The sequence below is a fragment of the Dreissena polymorpha genome, chromosome 13 (assembly GCF_020536995.1).
Source record: "Dreissena polymorpha isolate Duluth1 chromosome 13, UMN_Dpol_1.0, whole genome shotgun sequence".
Lineage (NCBI taxonomy): Eukaryota > Metazoa > Mollusca > Bivalvia > Myida > Dreissenidae > Dreissena > Dreissena polymorpha.
Window position 1 is genome coordinate 4,251,048 of NC_068367.1, and position 25,173 is coordinate 4,276,220.

At 35.1% G+C, this 25,173-nt stretch overlaps 3 long non-coding RNA genes across 5 annotated transcripts; 1 reads left to right on the forward strand and 2 right to left on the reverse strand.

Moving 5' to 3' along the window:
* The first annotated feature begins 207 nt into the window (after positions 1-207).
* LOC127855336 (uncharacterized) lies at positions 208-17,156 on the forward strand. 3 transcript variants are annotated; one of them, XR_008037488.1, is made up of 4 exons: positions 208-354; positions 932-1,043; positions 3,710-3,790; positions 16,504-17,156. It is a non-coding gene; the product is annotated as an uncharacterized LOC127855336 (long non-coding RNA). The 3 variants fall into 3 exon arrangements; XR_008037489.1 differs by lacking the exon at positions 16,504-17,156 and adding an exon at positions 5,341-6,001; XR_008037490.1 differs by lacking the exons at positions 208-354; positions 932-1,043; positions 3,710-3,790 and adding exons at positions 10,895-11,032; positions 11,640-11,751; positions 14,697-14,777.
* On the reverse strand, positions 7,139-10,430 carry LOC127855337 (uncharacterized). Its single transcript, XR_008037491.1, has 2 exons — positions 9,890-10,430; positions 7,139-8,173 (listed from the first exon to the last, which is right to left on the reverse strand). It is a non-coding gene; the product is annotated as an uncharacterized LOC127855337 (long non-coding RNA).
* A 1,489-nt stretch (positions 17,157-18,645) lies between the features above and the next one.
* Positions 18,646-21,663, reverse strand: LOC127855338 (uncharacterized). The gene is made up of 2 exons (XR_008037492.1): positions 21,044-21,663; positions 18,646-19,331 (listed from the first exon to the last, which is right to left on the reverse strand). It is a non-coding gene; the product is annotated as an uncharacterized LOC127855338 (long non-coding RNA).
* Between the last annotated feature and the right edge of the window lie 3,510 nt (positions 21,664-25,173).

Genomic DNA, 25,173 nt, shown 5'->3' on the forward strand with positions numbered 1-25,173 from the left:
TAAGAAGTCTATTAAAGAGAGAAAATCCAGTAAATACCAGATCCAAAAAGCGCGGAACACAAATATCGTCCGCGAAAATTAAGCATTGAATTACTGTACAAATCTCGGGTTGTTAGGTGTTAGAATCCCTAGTTACCCGAAAAATTTGATTGGATCCGATACTTAGAAATAACCAATCAGATACTTTGTAACAAATGCAACACAATCAGTGCGTTCAGTAAGTATAACGTTTCAAGATGGCGGAGCGAATTGCATGGTTATTGTTTCTACTCGATGGATTCGCAGATAATTCGGAAATAGATCAGATTGGGATCAATAACTGTATTGCATACGATCATTTACATGTATTACCAGGTTTGTATTTGTACTTTTTTAATATTGTGTAAAACTATCCGATAATATGCATAATGTTGACAATTGTTAATTAAATGAGCCGCGTTCTGAGAAAACTGGGCTTAATGCATGTGCGTAAAGTGTCATCGCAGATTAGCCTGTGCAGTCCGCACATGCTAATCAGGGATTATACTTTCCGCTTTTATGGTATTTTTAATTTCAAGGAAGTCCCTCCTTACCGAAAATGAAGTTTATGCGGAAAGTGTCGTCCCTGATTAGCCTGTGCGGACTGCACAGGCTTACGCTAATCTGGGATGACACTTTACGCACATGCACTAAGCCCAGTTTTCTCCGAATGCGACTGAAATAATAACTTATTGTAATGTAATGTACTTGTGTCTTGTATTCGTTCAGTTGAACGTCAATATATTAATACATTTATTTTTGTTTTCAACCTATTAATTAAAATAAGGTATTGTTTTTAATCCGTTTTTAGTTTCGTTATAGCTGACCTAGATTTAAACATTTCGTCATAAATTAATAAATAAAATTATTAATAAATTTATGTTTTAATATAATTTATATATAAATTTTGTAGGTGTGTGTTGCCAGTAATGGTTGAAGATATGCCAAACAAATTGTGCCTCTCTATACAGACAGATTTCAGGTCTCAATTTCGACTTCAAAGGTCAACATATCACTGATATCAGGTTTGTCAGCTATTGGTTTGTATTATTCTTATCCACATTGCAGCAAGAATAACTGGATAACTTAACTTTTCAATAGCTATTACATGTAGATCTAATTTAAATTAATCATGTTTCTAAATCATCCACTAAATGCGGCTAATTCTCCACTTGTTGGAAGTTTTTTGTGATAAAAACTTGGAGTAGATTTATTTTACTCCCAAATACCATTAAGAAAGCCCAACAGCTGTAGAGTGATGGAAAATCTACTTCTTTAAAGTATTTATAAGTGAATAGACCCTTTTCACAATAAGCCAATATAGCAGGTAGTCAAATGATTGCAGAATTCCAGAATGAGGCTGAACGTGTAGAGATTTCTAATAGTGCATCGCAATATCGCTCTGCTTTCGATCATTCAGCTAGATCTACTTAATGATATTGCCAACACAAGTTGACTTCATCAGATATAGCCATTAATTACTTAATATATACTTTCCATTTTAAGTGCCAATATATGAAATACATTTTCTTGATTAAAGTACTTGTTTGTATTCTTGTTTGTATTCTTTTTTTTTGCACAAACTCTGACACTCCAAGTATGGCTTTCAATTCTTAGTGTGTGTAAATTGACAGTCTTAAACTTATTGGATTATCTGACACTCTTTGTTTTCCCATTATTTGGGCGATTAATCAATTATTTTATTTATTGATAGATCTTGCGTTTAAATTCCCCTGTATTCAGCACAAACCCATAACCTCTTTATGATCAGATACTGTGCAGACAAATACTAAATAACAACGTGATGTCATAAACCACATTTTGTAGATATCTGGTCATCTGGTCATTTAACACAATTAATGACACCTCCATGTGACCATGGCGTCTCATGGTTGTAGCATTGCGTAGCTGTTTCTTGGAATAATTTAACGCCAAATACTCAATTGTTGCTTTTACTGAACATAAAAGATATTGTCAACATTGAAAGTCATCTGTCCAAAAAGATTGTCAGAAACTAAATACTGTATACATATTAGCCAGTTTTATCATAATTATAAAGTGCTTTATACCTATATATTTTTAATATTTCAAAAATTTAATGCTAAACATTTGTGTCATTTTCTTCTATTTGATAGGACTTTGTCTGATGCTTGATTCAACTCTTACACGTTCTATAATTCATGAAATTGTACACATCCTACCTTTGAAAATTGTAGTCTTACAATACTTAGTATTGTATACTGCTAATTTATGACTTCGATTTGTGCAATAATCGATGTTTAGTCTTCAGACCACATTTACTCTGATGCTTATGGGTAACTGGAAATTGTATGCCCCTGGAAGGGTGGCATATAGCAGTTGAACTGTCCGTCAGTCAGTCAGGATGTCAGTCTGTCCGTCTGTCCGAAAAAAAATTAACGTTGGCCATTACTTTTGCAACATTGAAGATAGCAACTTGATATTTGGCATGCATGTGTATCTCATGAAGCTGCACATTTTGAGTGGTGGAAGTTCAAGGTCAAGGTCGTCCTTCAAGGTCAAAGGTTAAAAAAATATATGTAGAATTAAAAGCGGCGCAGTAGTGGGCATTGTGTTTCTGATGAACACATCTATTGTTATATATAAAGATTAAATATAATTCATTAATATACACTAATAGTACATAACTTATGTCCTTGAATCATTATTTAGGTGTTATAATTTTTATATTTGAATTACTTATCAATTTTTTTACTTAACACAGCATGACATGTGATGGTTGTCTGTATTCATATGTTTGACTTAATTGTAACCAGTGTCAAGTGCGCATTATAATCTTGATATTCAACGCAATTTGCATAGCAAAAGAAAATGCAGTTCCACGTTCAGCCTTGTTCTGCAATTCAACGCGTCAGGTGATATGATTGATATCTATAAATAGTATCGGTGTTCATATTGTGAAACTGGTCTATTATTCGATACTGATTAATTTGATGAATCAAGTTAATTTTTGTTAAATACATCTGTTAAATATTTATGCCCCCCTCCGAAGAAGAGCAGGATTATTGTTTTGCACATGTCGGTCCGAATGTCCATATGTCTGTCCACCAGATGGTTTCCGGATGATAACCCAAGAACGATTTTGCCTAGGATCATGAAACTTCATAGGTACATTGATCATGACTCGAAGATGACCCCTATTGATTTTCAGGTCACAAGGTCAAGGTCACAGTGACCCTAAATAGTAAAATGGTTTCCCGATGATAACTCAAGAACGCTTATGCCTAGGATCATGAAACTTCATAGGTACATTGATCATGACTCGCAGATGACCCCTATTGATTTTGAGGTCACTAAGTCGAAGGTCAAGGTCACGGTGACCCAAAATAGTAAAATGGTTTCCGGATGATAACTCAAGAACTTATGCCTAGGATCATGAAACTTCATAGGTACATAGATAATGACTCGCAGATGACCCCTATTGACTTTCAGGTCACTAGGTCAAAGGTCAAGGTCACAGTGCCAAAAAACGTATTCACACAATGGCTGCCACAGCAATTGACAATCCATATGGGCGGCATGCATGTTTTACAAACAGCCCTTGTTTGAAATTTATTTTATGACATTAAAGTAATGTATAGGGAATTTAGTTACATACACATTCTTTGAAAAGAAATTTGAATTGTAAATGTATACTTCATTTATTTTGTAGGAATTCTGTACAACTGTGGAACCATGTATGGTACGTGACCGCACAATGTTGGTTGGCAAAAGGATATTGGAATAAGCAAAGGTAAATTGTATGTGAAGGAGTCTTGACAATTGCAAATATAGTTAGTTTTTTTGTAAGGCTCGCAGAAAGTGACCCTAGCCTTCATATATAAATAAAAAGCTGAAAGAGTATTTATGAAAAATCGTGTAATCAAGTTTGCAATATGTTACATTTTATTTATAAGCTCATCTTTTTTTTTTGAAAAAAAAGAGATATTGTCATCATCTTGGCGTCGGCGTCTGCGTCGGCGTCCGGTTAAGTTTTGTGTTTAGGTCCACTTTTCTCATAAAGTATCAAGTATAAAACTTATTTACTTACTACCATGAGGGGACTGGGCAGGCAAAGTTAGATAACTCTGGCGTGCATTTTGACAGAATTATGTGCCCTTCTTATACTTAGAAAATTGAAAATTTGGTTAAGTTTTGTGTTTAGGTCCACTTTATTCCTACAGTATCAAAGCTATTGCTTTCATACTTGCAACACTTACTATCATAAAGGGACTGTGCAGACAAAGTTATGTAACTCTGACTGGCATTTTGAAAGTATTATGTGCCCTTTTTATTCTTAGAAAATTGAAAATTTTGTTAAGTTTTGTGTTTTCGTCCACTTTACTCCTAAAGTATCATAGATATTGCTTTCATACTGGGAACACTCGCAAATTATCATAAGGGGACAGTACAGGACAAGTTGAATAACTCTGGTTGTCATTTTGACAGAATTATGGTCCTTTTCTTACTTAGTAACTTTGAATATATGGTTAAATTTTGTGTTTTGATCTACTTTACTTCTCAAGTATCAAGGCTATTGCTTTCAAACTTCAAATACTGTCATGCTATCATAAGTTACTGTAGCTGGCAAGTTGAATTTTACCTTGACCTTTGAATGACCATGACTCTCAAGGTGAAATTATTAAATTTTGCTAAAATTTCCATAACTTCTTTACAAGCGTTACAAAGCAACTCTTATCTGACATACCACAATAGACTCCACCCAAACCATCCCTCACGCCCCCCCCCAAAAAAAAGAAAAAAGTACTTTTTTTTCATTTTGAAAGATCATCTAATAAATGACCACACCCTCACACTATACCCCCTGCCCATTTTTTTTAAACATGGCTAAAAAACACAAATATTTATTTTTATCATTTTTTCATTTTTGGAAGATAGTGTAATAAATGACCACACCACCACACTATACACCCTTCTCCACCCCACCTCTCCCTCCTTTGTGATTGAAGTATTGAGATAGGTCCCTTCAACTTTAAAAAAAATAGATGAGAGGTCTGAACCTGCAGGGCGTGCTCTTGTTAACAATCAAATGAGACATAACTTAGAAGCTTCACTTCATTTACTTTGTCAGGCTGGCGTAGTGGATATGGTGTTCACCTAGTGATGGGAACATTTTGGGTTCAACCCTGTTTATTAGCGGTCTCTTTATCTTCATATATACAAAGTACTGATTACTCCCAGAAAACGGACTCTAGAATGTCTTAATAAGCCTAAAACTTTCAATGCAATCAAGCATAATTAATATGGCTAAACTCTAGCATGAATTTTACTTTTGTATTTCAGGGACTCAACATTACACAGTCATTTCAACATGTAGAGTCTTGTCAGCAAAGATGGAGCAGTACATCAGATTTCCAGAATCTCGTCATGAGCTGAAGATCATTGCCTATGGATTTCATGAATGATGTAAAATGATTTGACTGTTGATGGAACCCACAGTGCATGTCCTGCTTCAACATCTGAGCATAGGTCCTTGTTTATCAGCAGTTTAGTTCTTCAAGCAGTCTGTGACAGTAACTTGAAATGTTTGGACATATGCCCTGGATTGCCAAGTTCTATGCATGATGCCCATTTAAATAGGAACGGCCCGGTGGCGCATTAAATGGACAATTTTTCGAATGTTCTCGTGGATTCAGCTTACCGCCTGACAAGAAATCTTGCTTTTTGTTCCGTATCGAGGCCATGGACATTTGTATCATTTGCAAAAGATACTGCGATATTTGTGCCTTTGTTCATGCTTTATAGTTGATGAACAATTGGAAGCCATAACCTGTTTTATAGGATGGTGTTAGTGGGACAATGAATTTTGTAAAGATTTAAAGACTGGAAAAGATAATTAAAAGTCAAAAGAGTTCTGCTATTGTTAAGCATGCTTTATTGATTTGTAATGTTAGAAAGATAGCAATATAAACAGAATAAAATGTCCATAATTTGAATATTCTACTGTTTTCAGCAACATTTAATTTGATATAGTACAAAATGCTGCATCTTGTTATATCATGATCCGTTTTGTGAACAATGACCTTTCAATGTATATTTAATAATTTGTCAATGGGTGTTACACGCATTAGCCCTACCATTAGCCCAAAAAGGAATTGCTTAGGAGTTTTGCCACCTTCTAGAGAAAAATACTTCTCAGAAACAATTGCATTTTGGAAAGTCTATGGCTAGTAAAATTTGGATTCCTTTTGGATACCCAAGGTTACCAATTTATGTTTAATGAATTTGCAATAAAAAGCTTTGACAGAACATAATATCACAGAGTTGAACACGTGTATGGAATAAAGTGGAAGTTGATTTAATGAGTAATACACATTATATGCTTCTTTGATTAAAAGTTTGTGTTTTCACTAAAACTTCAAACATAGTAAGCTTTAAGGTATTGCAACTAAATAAAAGATTCAGATTTAAATGGTATTATTTTAATGCGCTGTCTAATACATATGAGCCTCGCTCTGTGAAAAAGTGGTTTAATGCATGAGCACTCCAGATTAGCCTGGGCAGACCGCACAGGCTAATCAGGGACGATACTTAACGCACATGCATTAAACCCCTTTTTCACAGAGCAAGGCTCATATATGTTCAATAAACCAAAGATAATCAAAAACAAAATGAGACATTTAACCCTGTACCACTCAAAAACGCACTAAGACACATTAGAGAGTAAATTTAATTTAACACCTTTCTTACTATATTAAAGTTTTAAAGGCTTTGTTTCCAAACCATGGATACTAATGAGCAGCAAACAGCATAAGACCTGAACAGATTGTGAGTTACTTGCAGGCTGTTCTGGTTTTATGATGTTTGCATGTAGAAATTTTAAAATTTCCTCAAAGCAGGAAAAGGTTAATAATAACACAACAGCAATTATACTAATGTTTAAGACTTCATACTAATGCAAGTAACTTGCAACTGTCTAACCAAAGTCGGAGATGGTGGAGGGCAAAATTAATGGCTGTGCACCTTGAATTATCTATTCATACTCAAAGAATATATTGTTGATCTACAGTATCTTGTACAGCATGCATCTAATACTACAGTCAAATTTGCTTACAAATAATATTACAAGAAACACAAGTCATTAAAGACTTAACTTTATTGCATCAACCATTTAGCAGGAATAAAATATAAAGAGAAAAATTATGGCAATTTTTTCATCTGAACACACAAGTCTTGATATACACTCCCATTGCATATAAAAACGACAGTTTACTATTTCTCCGTTCTATATGTCAGCATAAAGACAAGATGGTATTCACTGTGCAATAAAACACAAGCAATCATATTACAATTGCTTTTAATTATATGAACTGTACCTTCACTAACATTCAAGAATTTTAATATAAATACATGATGAAAGATGAGCTTTTTCTTGTCTTAAAATAACTTGATACTTTGCAATGACCAAACAATACAACTCAACATACAAATTATCCAACAAAATATATTTTAATGACACAATATTTTTATTCAACAATAGGAATAGCTTAAGGTTGTAACGTATTACACTAAAGTCACAGTGTCAATCTAAGCAAAGAGTAGAATCATAAAGAGATGTCCACAACGGATGATGTGCAAGCTGGCTCTGACTCAGATTTCCACATCAGTTGATGTGCAAGCTGGTTATTAAAAGGATGTGAACAACCGATGACGTGCAAGCTCTAAGACAGATATCCACAACAGAGAATGTCCTTGCTGGCTCTGACTAATGTCCACAAGTAAATAACATGCAAGCTATCTCTGACTGATGTCCTAAACATATGACGTGCAAGCTGGCTCTAACACAGATGTCCACAACAGATTACGTGCAAGCTAGCACTTACACGGATGTCCACAACAGAGGATGTACAAGCTGGCTCTAATACTGATGTCAAAAAGAGATGACGTGCAAGCTGGCTCTTACACGGATGTTCACAACAGATGACGTGCAAGCTAGCACTAACATCGATGTCCACAATAGAGGACGTGCAAGCTGGCTCTAACACCGATGTCCACAACAGATGACGTGCAAGCTGGCTCTGACTCGGTTGTCAACAGCAGATGTCAGATGGGCAAGCTGGCTCTGCCTCAGGTATGTACACAGAAGATGATGTTCAAGTTGGGAACAGTGCTACAGCTATAAAATACAAACACCATGTTTCATACTATCATATTATTTTACTACATGTATTTCTTCTACAATACAGAACATTATACTCATTATTTGCATTCTGCTATTGATATCTTAAGGTTTACCAGATGCTTTGTGTGAAGATAGTTCATAACAGAAATTAGCCGAAAAACACTTTTTAGACATAATGTGCATTCTGCTTTAAGAAATATAGCTCAGAATTCACTGGTTAAATCAAATTTTTTGGACTAAATTGGCGTGCCATGCAGACAAAATGTTGAGTTTTGAAACTGTGTCGTATCTGGTGTGAATCTTGAGTTATTTAATTTGGTCAGTATATCAGATGTGTACACCTGTTATATGTTAACTGTAAGAGTTTAGAATGTCTTGACAGTCATTGTGTTTGTAATACATTGTGTTATCTTTCAGATTTGTGTGACAGTTAAATATAATAATCAATAATCTTGTTCTGCATGCCGGTCAAATTGTTCCGTGGTAAACACCTACCCATTGTGGTCAACTCGTACCTGTTTTTTAGTCAACTTGTACCTACCCGAACGAAACCCATACCCGATATACAGAAATAGGTGTAGGATGGTAAGCTTATAAGTCAAACTCATAGAGACAATTTTTATTTTCCTCTTGATGTTTCCACTTAAATTATCTAAGCATTGCTCACGCAAGTTGTCTGCTGCAGATATGTATAAGCAGCGAAAGTGTTGATGAAAATTGACACTTGTGGTTGATGTCTTTCAAGAATTTGACAATTGTGACAAAATAAGACAAATGAAACAAGTTGAATAGTTTGAATGAGGTACGAGTTGACAACAAGAGCACCGCATAACGGCTGCCATGCTCGGCTACAGGTGCTTGTCAGATTTTTTTTTTTAGAGGTCACAATGACCTTGACCTAGTGACCCCAAAATGGGTGTGGAGTGTAGAACAAATCAACATGCATCTACATATGAAGTTTCAAAGTTGTAGGTGGAAGCACTTTGATTTTAGTGCCAATGTTAAAGTTGTATAGTAGAGGTCACAATGACCTTGACCTTTGACCTAGTGACCCAAAAATTGGTGTGGCGTGTAGAACTCATCAAGGTGCATCTACATATGATGTTTCAAAGTTGTAGGTGGAAGCACTTTGATTTTAGAGCCTATGTTAAAGTTTTATATTAGAGGTCACAGTGACTTTGACCTAGTGACCCAAAAATGGGTGTGGCGTGTAGAACTCATCAAGGTGCATCTTCATATGAAATTTCAAAGTTGTAGGTGGAGCACTTTGATTTTAGAGCCAATGCTAAGGTTTTAGCACGACGCCTACGGCGAACGACGAGCTGGCTATGACAATACCTCGGGTTTTCTCCGAAAACGCCGAGCTAAAAATGGGTACGAGTTGACCAAGGTACGAGTTGCCTTTGGGATGAATTGCCTGTAAAGCCTTGTTCTTTTTCTTTATAATTGAAGATGTATACGGTGCTGGACTAGAGCATACGACTACCATAACAATAACTTGGCTCTCTACTAACTGAGCTTAAGGGAAGATGTTTCTTACACACAAACACTATATTTCATTATTTGACGACATATGATTATGACGTGTTTATGCGGGTGTTTATGATTTATCAGAGACGTTTGCATATAGACAAACCGTGAAAACAACACTCGATACTCTTGGGCTGTTTTTGCATTAAAATTCATAATACATGTATGTTAAATACTAACCTCATTGCTAATGTCATCAAAATTGATCACTCTTTCGCCCTTAAAAGGTTTTGTGTTAATGTGAAACAACCGTCATCATGATGACTGCATGAATGCTGGATAAGACGCGAGTTTTGATTGGTTCTTTCTAGGTGTCGGAACCAATCAAATTTTATCGCGTAACCACATAGCAACCCGAATTTCGTGCAGTAATTCAATGCTATTGAAAATCGCGCGGAGTAATGAATCTTCCGCGCGATTTTTCATTAGCAACCCGCAATTTACATAGCAACCCGAGATTTGTACAGTAATTCAACGCTTAATTTTCGCGGAAGATATTTGTGTTCCGCGCTTTGTGGATTAGGTCCGCGCGATTTTATACACTACTATTTGTACAGAGTAGATAATATTAAGGTTCCGCGCGATTATTTGAGCCCGCTTTCTCTACGGGGTTGAAAGATAATTGTTCCGACGGAAAATATATTAAAGTTCCGCGCTTTTTAGATTTCGATTTGTATGTAGTATTTTATGGCTATGCAGGCCTTGGTTTTTCGCGGAAAGTGAAAGTTCCGCGAAAAATGAAAATCCCGATATTTACTATATAAGTATATGTATTTTAGCGGGGGTCCCCTTTGGCTTTCCATAAAATCGAAATCTAAAAAGCGCGGAACTTTCATATATTTTCCGTCGGAGCAATTATTTTTCAACTCTGTAGAAAAAGCGGGCTCAATTAATCGCGCGGAACCTTATTTATCTACTTTGTACAAATAGTAGTGTTTAAAATCGCGCGGAGATTGTAGAATGCTATTTTAAGAAGTCTATTAAAGAGAGAAAATCCAGTAAATACCAGATCCAAAAAGCGCGGAACACAAATATCGTCCGCGAAAATTAAGCATTGAATTACTGTACAAATCTCGGGTTGTTAGGTGTTAGAATCCCTAGTTACCCGAAAAATTTGATTGGATCCGATACTTAGAAATAACCAATCAGATACTTTGTAACAAATGCAACACAATCAGTGCGTTCAGTAAGTATAACGTTTCAAGATGGCGGACCGAATTGCATGGTTATTGTTTCTACTCGATGGATTCGCAGATAATTCGGAAATAGATCAGATTGGGATCAATAACATTATTGCATACGATCATTTACATGTATTACCTGGTTTGTATTTGTACTTTTTAATATTGTGTAAAACTATCGGATAATTTGCATAATGTTGACAATCGTTAATTAAATGAGCCGCGTTCTGAGAAAACTGGGCTAAATCAGGGACCTATTTGTTTGTATAGGTCCCTGGCTAAATGCATGTGCGTAAAGTGTCATCCCAGATTAGCCTGTGCAGTCCGCACATGTTAATCAGGGATTACACTTTCCGCTTTTATGGTTTTTTTAATTTCAAGGAAGTCCCTCCTTACCGAAAATCAAGTTTATGCGGAAAGTGTCGTCCCTGATTAGCCTGTGCGGACTGCACAGGCTAATCTGGGATGACACTTTACGCACATGCACTAATCCCAGTTTTCTCAGAACGCGACTGAAATAATAACTTATTGTAATGTAATGTACTTGTGTCTTGTATTCGTTCAGTTGAACGTCAATATATTAATAAATTTATTTTTGTTTTCAACCTATTAATTAAAATAAGGTATTGTTTTTAATCCGTTTTTAGTTTCGTTATAGCTGACCTAGATTAAAACATTTCGTCATAAATTAATGAATAAAATTATTCATAAATTTATGTTTTTATGTAATTTATATATAAATTTTGTAGGTGTGTGTTGCCAGTAATGGTTCAAGATATGCCAAACAAATTGTGCCTCTCTATACAGACAGATTTCAGGTCTCAATTTCAACTTCAAAGGTCAACATATCACTGATATCAGGTTTGTCAGCTATTGGTTTGTATTATTCTTATCCACATTGCAGCAAGAATAACTGGATAACTTAACTTTTCAATAGCTATTACATGTAATTTAAATTAATCATGTTTCTAAATCATCCACTAAATGCGGCTAATTCTACACTTGAAAGTGTTGTATGTTTGAAGTTTTTTGTGACAAAAACTTGGAGTAGATCTATTTTACTCCAAAACTTCCTTTAAGAAAGTGCAGCCGCTGTAGTGATGGAAAATCTACTTCTGTAAAATATTTATAAGTGAATAGACCCTTTTCACAATAAGCCAATAGCGTGTAGTCAAATGATTTGCAGAATTCGAGAATGAGGCTTAATTTGTAAAGATTTTTAATATTGCGTCGCAATATTGCTCTGCTTTTGATCATTTAGCGATTTAATGATATTGCCAACACAAGTTGTCTTTGTCAGAATCAGCCGTTAATTACTTAATATATACTTTCCATTTTAAGTGCCAATATATGAAATACATTTTCTTGATTAAAGTACTTGTTTGTATTCATTTTTTTGCACAAATTCTGACACTCCAAGTATGGCTTTCAATTCTTAGTGTGTGTAAATTGACAGTCTTAAACTTATTGGATTATCTGACACTCTTTGTTTGCGCATTATTTGGGCGATCGATCAATTATTTTGTTTATTGATAGATCTTGCGTTTAAATGCCCCTGTATTCAGCACAAACCCATAACCTCGTTATGATCAGATACTGTGCAGACAATTACTAAATAACAACGTGATGTCATAAACCACAGGTTGCAGATATCTGGTCATTTGACACAATTAATGACACCTCCATGTGACCATGCCTTCTCGTGGTTGTAGCATTGCGTAGCTGTTTCTTGGAATAATTTAACGCCAAACTCTCAATTGTTGCTTTTATTGAACATAAAAGATATTGTCAACATTGAAAGTCATCTGTCCAAACAGATTGTCAGAAACTAAATACTGTATAGATATTAGCCAGTTTTATCATAATTATAAAGTGCTTTATACCTATATATTTTAAATATTTCAAAAATTTAATGCTAAACATTAGTGTCATTTTCTTCTATTTTATAGGACTTTGTCTTATGCTTGATTCAACTCTTACATGTTCTATGATTCATGAAATAGTTCACACACTAACACATCCATACCTTTGAGAATTGTAGTCTTATAATACTTTGTATTGTATACTGCTAATTTATGACTTCGATTTGTGCAATAATCGATGTTTAGTCTTCAGACCACATTTACTCTGATGCTTATGGGTAACTCGTATTTTTATGCCCCCGGTAGGGTGGCATATAGCGGTTGAACTGTCAGTCAGTCAGTATGTCAGTCTGTCCGTCCGTCCGACCGAAAAAAAACTTTAACGACCATTACTTTTGCAATATTGAAGATAGCAACTTGATATTTGGCATGCATGTGTATCTCATGAAGCAGCACATTTTGAGTGGTGGAAGTTCAAGGTCAAGGTCATCCTTCAAGGTCAAAGGTCAAAAATAATAATATTTTTTTGTTAAGCGGCGCAGTAGGGGGCTTGGTGTTTCTGACGAACACATCTCTTGTTATTTATAAAGATTAAATATAATTTATTAATATACACTAATAGTATTAAATATTATGTCCTTGAATTATTATTTAGGTATTATAATTTTTATATAAGAATTACTTATTAATTTATTGAATTAACACAGCATGACATGTGATGGTTGTCTGTATGCATTATGTTTGACTTAATTTTAACCAGTGTCAGTTCGCATTAAAATCTTGATATTCAATGCAATTTGCATAGCAAAAGAAAATGCAGTTACACGTTCAGCCTCATTCTGCAATTCGACGCGTCAGGTCATATGATTGATATCTTAAAATAGTATCGCCTATATAATCGGTGTTCATATTGTGAAACTGGTCTATTATTCGATTATGATTAATTTGATGAATCAAGTTAATTTTTGTTAAATGTCTGTTTAAATATTAAGAAATTTATTTTATAACAATAAAGTAATATATAGGGAATTGAGTTACCTACACATTCTTTTAAAAGAAATTTGAATTGTAAATGTATACTTCATTTATTATGCCCCCCTTCGAAGAAGAGGGGGTATATTGCTTTGCACATGTCTGTCTGTCTGTCTGTCGGTCCATCCACCAGGTGGTTTCCGGATGATAACTCAAGAACGCTTTGGGCTAGGATCATGAAACTTCATAGGTACATTGATCATGACTAGCAGATGACCCCTATTGATTTTGAGGTCACTAGGTCAAAGGTCAAGGTCACGGTGACCCGAAATAGTAAATTGGTTTCCTGATAATAACTCAAGAACGCTTAGGCCTAGGATCATGAAACTTTGTAGGTAGATTGATAAGGGCTGGCAGATGACCCCTATTGATTTTCAGGTCACTAGGTCAAAGGTCAAGGTCACGGTGACCCAAAATAGTAAAATGGTTTCCGGATGATAACTCAAGAACGCTTATGCCTAGGATCATGAAACTTCATATGTACATTGATAATTACTCGCAGATGACCCCTATTGATTTTCAGGTCACTAGGTCAAAGGTCAAGGTCACGGTGACCCGAAATAGTAAAATGGTTTCCGGATGATAACTCAAGAACGCTTATTCCTATGATCATGAAACTTGATATGTAGACTGATCATGACTCGCTGATGACCCCTATCGATTTTCAGGTCACAATGTCAAAGGTCAAGGTCACGGTGACCCGAAATAGGAAAATGGTTTCCAGATGATAACTCAAGAACGCTTATGGCTAGGATCATGAAACTTTGGCAGATGACCCCTATTGATTTTCAGGTCACTAGGTCAAAGGTCAAGGTCACAGTGACAAAAAACATATTCACACAATGGCTGTCACTACAACGGAGAGCCCATATGGGGGGCATGCATGTTTTACAAACAGCCCTTGTTTTGTAGGAATTCTGTGAAACTGTGGCACCATGTATGGTACGTGAGCGCACAATGTCTGTTGGAAAAAGGATATTGGAATAAGCAAAGGTAAATTTTATGTGAAGGAGGCTTGACAATTGCAAATATGGTTAGTTTTTTTGTAAGGCTCGCAGAAAGTGGCCCTAGCCTTCATATGTAAACAAAAAGCTGAAGGAGTATTTATGAAAAATCGTGTAATCAAGTGTGCAATCTGTTACATTTTATTTATTAGCTCATCTATTTTTTTTGAAAAAAAATTATGAGCTTTTGTCATCACCTTGGCGTCGGCGTCCGGTGAAGTTTTGTGTTTAGGTCCACTTTTCTCATAAAGTATCAAGTATAAAACTTAGTACATTTACTTAATACCATGAGGGGACTGAGCAGGCAAAGTTAGATAACTCTGGCGTGCATTTTGACAGAATTATGTGCCCTTTTTATGCTTAGAAAATTGAAAATTTGGTTAAGTTTTGTGTTTAGGTCCATTTTAATCCTTAAGTATCAAAGCTATTGCTTTCATACTTGCAACACTTACTATCATAAAGGGACTGTGCAGACAAAGTTATGTAACTCTGACTGGCATTTTGAAAGTATTATGTGCCCTTTTTATTCTTAGAAAATTGAAAATTTTGTTATGTTATGTGTTTTGGTCCACTTTACTCCTAAAGTATCATAGATATTGCTTTCATACTTGAAACACTCGCAAATTATCATAAGAGGACAGTACAGGACAAGTTGAATAACTCTGGTTGTCATTTTGACGGAATTATGGTCCTTTTCTTACTTAGTAACTTTGAATATATGGTTAAATTTTGTGTTTCGATCCACTTTACTTCTAAAGTATCAAGGCTATTGCTTTCAAACTTCAAATACTGTCATGCTATGATAAGTTACTGTACCTGGCAAGTTGAATTTTACCTTGACCTTTGAATGACCATGACTCTCAAGGTGAAATTATTAAATTTTGCTAAAATTTCCATAACTTCTTTACAATATAAAGAAGTGAAACTCCAGCTGCTGGAGCAATATTGAATTTTCATTAAAAACAATTAGTTGGTCCTTTATTTAAGGCAAGTGACCGATTGCCCAAACAGTACAAAACAGCACAATACAAACCAACATAAACACAAAATATGAATAAAGCTGGGGTCACCGCCTTGGAACGGTCAATGCAAAGCATTACAAAGCAACTCTTTCCTGACATACCACAATAGACTCTACCCAAACCATCCCCCACGCCCCCCCCCCAAAAGAAAAAAGTACTTTTTTTTCATTTTGAAAGATCATCTAATAAATGACCACACCCTCACACTATACCCCCGCCCATTTTTTTTAAACATGGCTAAAAAACACAAATATTTATTTTTATCATTTTTTCATTTTTGAAGATAGTGTAATAAATGACCACACCACCACACTATACACCCTTCTCCACCCCACTTCTCCCTCCTTTGTGATTGAAGTATTGAGATAGGTCCCTTCAACTTTAAAAAAAATAGATGAGAGGTCTGAACGCGCAGGGCGGTGCTCTTGTTAACAATCAAATGAGACGTAACTTAGAAGCTTCACTTCATTTACTTTGTCAGGCTGGCGTAGTGGATATGGTGTTCACCTAGTGATGGGAACATTTTGGGTTCAACCCTGTTTATTAGCGGTCTCTTTATCTTCATATATACAAAGTACTGATTATTCCCAGAAAACGGACTCTAGAATGTCTTAATAAGCCTAAAGCTTTCAATGCAATCAAGCATAATTAATATGGCTAAACTCTAGCATGAATTTTACTTTTGTATTTCAGGGACTCAACATTACACAGTCATTTCAACATGTAGAGTCTTGTCAGCAATGATGGAGCAGTACATCAGATTTCCAGAATCTCGTCATGAGCTGATGATCATTGCCTATGGATTTCATGAATGATGTAGAATGATTGGACTGTTGATGGAACCCACAGTGCATGTCCTGCTTCAACATCTGAGCATAGGTCCTTGTTTATCAGCAGTTTAGTTCTTCAAGCAGTCTGTGACAGTAACTTGAAATGTTTGGACATATGCCCTGGATGGCCAAGTTCTGTGCATGATGCCCATTTAAATAAGAACGGCCCGGTGGCGCATTAAATGGACAATTTTTCGAATGTTCTCGTGGATTCAGCTTACCGCCTGACAAGAAATCTTGCTTTTTGTTCCGTATCGAGGCCATGGACATTTGTATCATTTGCAAAAGATACTGCGATATTTGTGCCTTTGTTCATGCTTTATAGTTGATTAACAATTGGAAGCCATAACCTGTTTTATAGGATGGTGTTAGTGGGACAATGAATTTTGTAAAGATTTAAAGAATGGAAAAGATAATTAATAGTCAAAAGAGTTCTGCTATTGTTAAGCATGCTTTATTGATTTGTAATGTTATAAAGATAGCATTATTAACAGAATAAAATGTCCATAATTTGAATATTCTACTGTTTTCAGCAACATTTAATTTGATATAGTACAAAATGCTGCATCATGTTATATCATGATCCGTTTTGTGAACAATGACCTTTCAATGTATATTTAATAATTTGTCAATGGGTGTTACACGCATAAGCCCTACCATTAGCCCAAAAAGGAATTGCTTAGGAGTTTTGCCACCTTCTAGAGAAAAATACTTCTCAGAAACAATTGCATTTTGGAAAGTCTATGGCTAGTAAAATTTGGATTCCTTTTGGATACCCAAGGTTACCAATTTATGTTTTATGAATTTGCAATAAAAGCTTTGACAGAACATAATGTCACAGAGTCGAACACGTGTATGGAATAAAGTGGAAGTTGATTTAATGAGTAATACACATTATATGCTTCTTTGATTAAAAGTTTGTGGTTTCACTAAAACTGCAAACATAGTAAGCTTTAAGGTATTGCAACTAAATAAAAGATTCAGATTTAAATTGTATTATTTGAATGCGCTAATACATATGAGCCTCGCTCTGTGAAAAAGTGGTTTAATGCATGAGCACTCCAGATTAGCCTGGGCAGACCGCACAGGCTAATCAGGGACGATACTTAACGCACATGCATTAAACCCCTTTTTCACAGAGCAAGGCTCATATATGTTCAATAAACCAAAGATAATCAAAAACAAAATGAGACATTTAACCCTGTACCACTTAAAAACGCACTAAGACACATTCGAGAATAAATTTAATTTAACACCTTTCTTACTATATTAAAGTTTTAAAGGCTTTGTTTCCAACCCATGGATACTGATGAGCAGCAAACAGCATAAAACCTGAACAGATTGTGAGTTACTTGCAGGCTGTTCTGGTTTTATGATGTTTGCATGTAGAAATTTTAAAATTTCCTCAGAGCAGGAAAAGGTTAATAATAACACAACAGCAATTATACTAATTTTTAAGACTTCATACTAATGCAAGTAACTTGCAACTGTCTAACCAAAATCAGAGATGGTGGAGGGCAAAATTAATGGCTGTGCACCTTGAATTATCTATTCATACTCAAACAATATAATGTTGATCTACAGTATCTTGTACAGCATGCATCTAATACTACAGCCAAATTTGCTTACAAATAATATTACAAGAAACACAAGTCATTAAAGACTTAACTTTATTGCATCAACCATTTAGCAGGAATAAAATATAAAGAGAAAAATTATGGCAATTTTTTCATCTCAACACACAAGTCTTGATATACAATCCCATTGCATATAAAAACGACAGTTTACTATTTCTCCGTTCTATATGTCAGCATAAAGACAAGATGGTATTCACTGTGCAATAAAACACAAGCAATCATATTACAATTGCTTTTAATTATATGAACTGTACCTTCACTAACATTCAAGAATTTTAATATAAATACATGATGAAAGATGAGCTTTTTCTTGTCTTAAAATAACTTGATACTTTGCAATGACCAAACAATACAACTCAACATACAAATTATCCAACAAAATATATTTTAATGACACAATATTTTTATTCAACAATAGGAATAGCTTAAGGTTGTAACGTATTACACTAAAGTCACAGTGTCAATCTAAGCAAAGAGTAGAATCAAAAAGAGATGTCCACAACGGATGATGTGCAAGCTGGCTCTGACTCAGATTTCCACATCAGTTGATGTGCAAGCTGGTTATTACAAGGATGTGAACAACCGATGACGTGCAAGCTCTTAGACAGATATCCACAACAGAGATTGTCCTTGCTGGCTCTGAATAATGTCCACAAGTAAATAACATGCAAGCTATCTCTGACTGATGTCCTAAACATATGACGTGCAAGCTGGCTCTAACACAGATGTCCACAACAGATTACGTGCAAGCTAGCACTTACACGGATGTCCACAACAGAGGATGTGCAAGCTGGCTCTAATACTGATGTCCAAAAGAGATGACGTGCAAGCTGGCTCTTACACGGATGTTCACAACAGATGACGTGCAAGCTAGCACTAACACCGATGTCCACAATAGAGGTTGTGCAAGCTGGCTCTAACACCGATGTCCACAACAGATGACGTGCAAGCTGGCTCTGACTCGGTTGTCCACAGCAGATGGCAGATGGGAAAGCTGGCTCTGCCTCAGGTATGTACATAGAAGATGATGTTCAAGTTGGGAACAGTGCTACAGCTATAAAATACAAACACCATGTTTCATACTATCATATTATTTTACTACATGTATTTCTTCTACAATACAGAACATTATACTCATTATTTGCATTCTGCTATTGATATCTTAAGGTTTACCAGATGCTTTGTGTGAAGATAGTTCATAACAGAAATTAGCTGAAAAACACTTTTTAGACATAATGTGCATTCTGCTTTAAGAAATATAGCTCAGAATTCACTGGTTAAATCAATTTTTTTGGACTAAATTGGCGTGCCATGCAGACAAAATGTTGAGTTTTGAAACTGTGTCGTATCTGGTGTGAATCATTAGTTATTTAATTTGGTCAGTATATCAGATGTGTACACCTGTTATATGTTAACTGTAAGAGTTTAGAATGTCTTGACAGTCATTGTGTTTGTAATACATTGTGTTATCTTTCAGATTTGTGTGACAGTTAAATATAATAATCAATAATCTTGTTCTGCATGCCGGTCAAATTGTTCCGTGGTAAACACCTACCCATTGTGGTCAACTCGTACCTGTTTTTTAGTCAACTTGTACCTACCCGAACTAAACCCGTACCCGATATACAGAAATAGGTGTAGGATGGTTAGCTTATAAGTCAAACTCATAGAGACAATTTTTATTTTCCTCTTGATGTTTCCACTTAAATTATCTAAGCATTGCTCACGCAAGTTGTCTGCTGCAGATATGTATAAGCAGCGAAAGTGTTGATGAAAATTGACACTTGTGGTTGATGTCTTTCAAGAATTTGACAATTGTGACAAAATAAGACAAATGAAACAAGTTGAATAGTTTGAATGAGGTACGAGTTGACAACAAGAGCACCGCATAACGGGTGCCACGCTCGGCTACAGGTGCTTGTCAGATTTTTTTTTTAGAGGTCACAATGACCTTGACCTAGTGACCCCAAAATGGGTGTGGAGTGTAGAACAAATCAACATGCATCTATATATGAAGTTTCAAAGTTGTAGGTGGAAGCACTTTGATTTTAGAGCCAATGTTAAAGTTGTATAGTAGAGGTCACAGTGACCTTGACCTTTGACCTAGTGACCCAAAAATGGGTGTGGCATGTAGAACTCATCAAGTTGCATCTACATATGATGTTTCAAAGTTTTAGGTGGAAGCACTTTGATTTTAGAGCCTATGTTAAAGTTTTATATTAGAGGTCACAGTGACTTTGACCTAGTGACCCAAAAATGGGTGTGGCGTGTAGAACTCATCAAGGTGCATCTACATATGAAATTTCAAAGTTGTAGGTGGAGCACTTTGATTTTAGAGCCAATGCTAAGGTTTTAGCACGACGCCTACGGCGGACGACGAGCTGGCTATAACAATACCTCGGGTTTTCTCCGAAAACGCCGAGCTAAAAATGGGTACGAGTTGACCAAGGTACGAGTTGCCTTTGGGATGAATTGCCTGTAAAGCCTTGTTCTTTTTAATTGAAGATGTATACGGTGCTGGACTAGAGCATACGACTGCCATAACAATAACTTGGCTCTCTACTAACTGAGCTTAAGGGAAGATGTTTCTTACACACAAACACGATATTTCATTATTTGACGACATCTGATTATGACGTGTTTATGCGGGTGTTTATGTTTTATCAGAGACGTTTGCATATAGACAAACCGTGAAAACAACACTCGATACTCTTGAGCTGTTATAATTGCATTAAAATTTATAATTCATGTATGTTAAATACTAACCTCATTGCTAATGTCATCAAAATTGATCACTTTTTCGCCCTTAAAAGGTTTTGTGTTAATGTGAAACAACCGTCATCATGATGACTGCGTGAATGCTGGATAAGACGCGAGTTTTGATTGGTTCTTTCTAGGTGTCGGAACCAATCAAATTTTATCGCGTAACCACATAGCAACCCGAATTTCGTGCAGTAATTCAATGCTATTGAAAATCGCGCGGAGTAATGAATCTTCCGCGCGATTTTTCATTAGCAACCCGCAATTTACATAGCAACCCGAGATTTATACAGTAATTCAATGCTTAATTTTCGCGGAAGATATTTGTGTTCCGCGCTTTGTGGATTAGGTCCGCGCGATTTTATACACTACTTTTGTACAGAGTAGACAGTATTAAGGTTCCGCGCGATTATTTGAGCCCGCTTTCTCTACGGGGTTGAAAGATAATTATTCCGACGGAAAATATATGAAAGTTCCGCGCTTTTTAGATTTCAATTTGTATGTAGTATTTCATGGCTATGCTGGCCTTGGTTTTTCGCGGAAAGTGAAAGTTCCGCGAAAAATGAAAATCCCGATATTTACTATATAAGTATATGTATTTTAGCGGGGGTCCCCTTTGGCTTTCCATAATTATCACATATTGGCGAGGGATATCCGAGCTTTATACAAACAAGAAGTAGACATATTTTCAATATTTTGGACAATGTCAGTGTGTGTTCTCGTTTTAATGTATACCTACCATTTTTTTAATAATTTATTTTATCAAAGCGATAAGATGTTAGCATTATACACGCAAAGAACATTTAAACATAATAAAACTCATGTTCAATAACGGGAAATCCCTCGACTGTGTCACTTATATATAAGCAATCATTACCAAAGCAACGAAAAAAGATCTAACTACAAAGCAGAATGGTTCTTATGTTCCATGCAATACTTACTTTGAATGACCCGTGTCCCTTTTGAACAATAAATTGTTGTTTTGTGGATGACCGTCCACACAAAACCATGTTTAATCCGAAATCGACCGGTATCGCATCCGATAGGGGTATGGTTACTAGTATACACCGTCGATCAAGTCAATTCAATTGATTTAAAGCTATAAGTGACAAATAGGTGCTGTTTATTTCTAGGCTTCATTTCCGAGTTCAAATAAATACATGTTCTTGCATATCTACTTTATTTCGATACTTAAACATAATTGTTTAAGGTTCATGTAGAGGCTTTATTTTGAAAAATGTGGGACCCCTAGCATTGAACTCAAATTTGACTAAAGGAAGAGTGCCACATTGACAATGTATACATATATATGCTTTAAAGGATGTTTTTCCTTCAAACTGCTACCAATTTTGTACATCAACGTATCATACCATCCACACAATCAATCAAAATACAGAGCAATTTAAACACAAAAATAGACATAATTTTCAAAAATCTGAATCATGTTTATTCAACGTAATTCGGCGGAAAAGTATATCACTAGTGAATAAGATCGACATTGACGAGGGCAAGTTACGCTTAAAAAGTGAAAAAAGTTTACATATCTAGAAATATCAAAACTCGAACACATGTCATTTCATCGCCATGGGGGCAGCCATTTTTAAATTAATAAAATAGAAAGAAACGTGCTAAAATCTCACTCATCGCCTAATTGACATTCCAAACGGTTGACGATGACAAATGCATTGGATTGTAATCTTTCCGTTGATGTTTGCAAACTGCACGATTAGACCTCATAAACACGCAAAAAAATAACTATGTAAGATGCATTTCACCAATGTTTACAATTGTTGTCGAATCACATGTACTTATATTATTGCACATAAAATAGTACGCTTACAGACTGACAGAAAGATCGATACGTAACTCCGTTCAATTCATCACGGTATACTATTCTATTGATAATATATAATAATACATCGCTTTAACAATCTTAAAGTAGAAATTCTTTTAACAGGAGTTTTTAATAACGAAAGTGAAAACAACAGAAGTTGGATGGATATTCTGTGAGATGCACTTCGGCTCCAGAAAAACAATACAAATAAACTAAAAAAGACGTGTGGGGGACAATTTTCAGCTGGAAAAATATTTGAAATAGGGTAAGTGATGATATCTCTGCGTGGTCATTTCTGTTATTTAGTGCGATCTCTTGCTGATTAATGTTAATAGTTGTTTTACTAGTTGCAACCCAACTGTCAAAATAAGTATGTGTTTTCTAAGGTATGTGTTTACACACACCCGGTTTTCTCACCACTGCACGTGGTTTCGACCGATTTGTTTTGCACGTTTTTCTACGGAGCACAGCGAGGGCCACGCTATCAAAATGTGTAGAAGGAATCGAAATATAAAATCAATCGGTTTGCCAATTTCTTTATATTCCTTTACAATTTTATATGTCGTCTGCAATCTATTTCAATTTGAGATGGTTTAAAATTTGCAATTTGGTTGAGAGGTAAATAACAAAATTGTTAAGCCATCGAAATAGAATTGTGACTCTTATTATCCACCATACCTGGATTTTTAAAAAGTAGTTACGTTTTAGTTATTTTTAGAACTTTGTTTAGGAAATTTATCCCAAAAAAGGCAGTTGAATAAAAACTCATTTATTGTTTTATGACAATAATTTTATGTGAAATGTTGCTAAATTGACCTTGTATATGTATATGGCTTTGTATTTATTCAACTTTAGGTAGTGCATATCGTTCCTAACTTTATATTGAGATTTTGTAAATAAGTGTAAAAATGTATTGGTTTTAAACCAAAATATGAATAAAGCACACAAATATTGAATGTCAAAAATGTGTTTATGTTATTCTATCCGTCTTTAGCTTTAAAATGATATATAGTTTGACCATATTGTACCACATTGAATGAAGAAAAACGAAAGCGAAGTTTTAATGAATTTTATCCCTCCCATGAACCTTAATGCGGCACTTGTCTGTGGATTATTGGAAATGGAATGGACACAGTTACACGTTTAACATGTTGAACACAAATGTTCATGTTTCAATGTAAGCACAACGATTTAGCAATCATTTCCATATTTACAGTAAAACATGTGGTTAAGTCTGCATAAATATGCTGATTGGTCCTAAGTAGATGGCTCATGAAAATGGATGTGTAATTTACGCCTGGGTCAATGAATGTAATCCATCACAGTTATCGACTGCAACCGGGTTATTCGAAGGTCTCGCGCGTGTCCTGTCTGTATAAAACATTGATAGGGCTCCCTCGACTGTGAAATTTGGTCGTATTTCCAATGCGCAAGAGTTTCCAGGTTAAATCTGCATAACAATGTTTGACTATCTATTCAGTGATATACTGACAATGTGCTTTTATTCATAAATAATTAATGTTATTATTTGTATTGTTATTGTTGACTTTATTATTGGTATCAATACCTATGTTGATAAGTCGTTTATAAAGATATGCACTTCATCTAAACAAATATGGGTGTAAATCAATTATGAAATTTATGAAGCTTTATACGTACAAGTGTTTAATATCAATCTATAACATGTAACAAATTAAAGCGAATATCCACAACGTTATATGTAACACAATGTTTGAAATCAGCTCGTTTCTCCTTTTATAAACATTTATGCGTTTAAGCATTAACACATATTTGTCTAAAGATAACAGACATGAACCGATACAATAGGCCAGGGTTTGGTCAATCTATACACATTGATTTATTCATTCTGAACGGAGCAAAAGTCCAATTTGTTTAAAATACGGCAATACCTCATGTTATGTGTTTGTTTCCAGAAGTATAGGCATGAATAGCCTGTCAACTGATTAAAAACTAAACATCAGATGATGACAATGATTAAACGTTAAGCGCATAGTAATAATGCAAGTTATAAAAATTGTTGGAATGTTTGACTATGACGTATTTTGTATTTATGACACCCGTATTTAAACAAGGAATTGGAATTTATATATATTAAACAAGCTGGCTTTTTTTCTTAAATTTCATACCGTTTTACCATTAAATAGTCATGACAAAAGCAAAAAAAATAATTCAAACCAAAATTAAAAATAAAGTTAAGTGACTTGAAAATATTTAACAGTATATATTGGTTAATGCATAAATGTATCGTACATTAGTGCTTTTTTAACATTAAGCCAGAAAT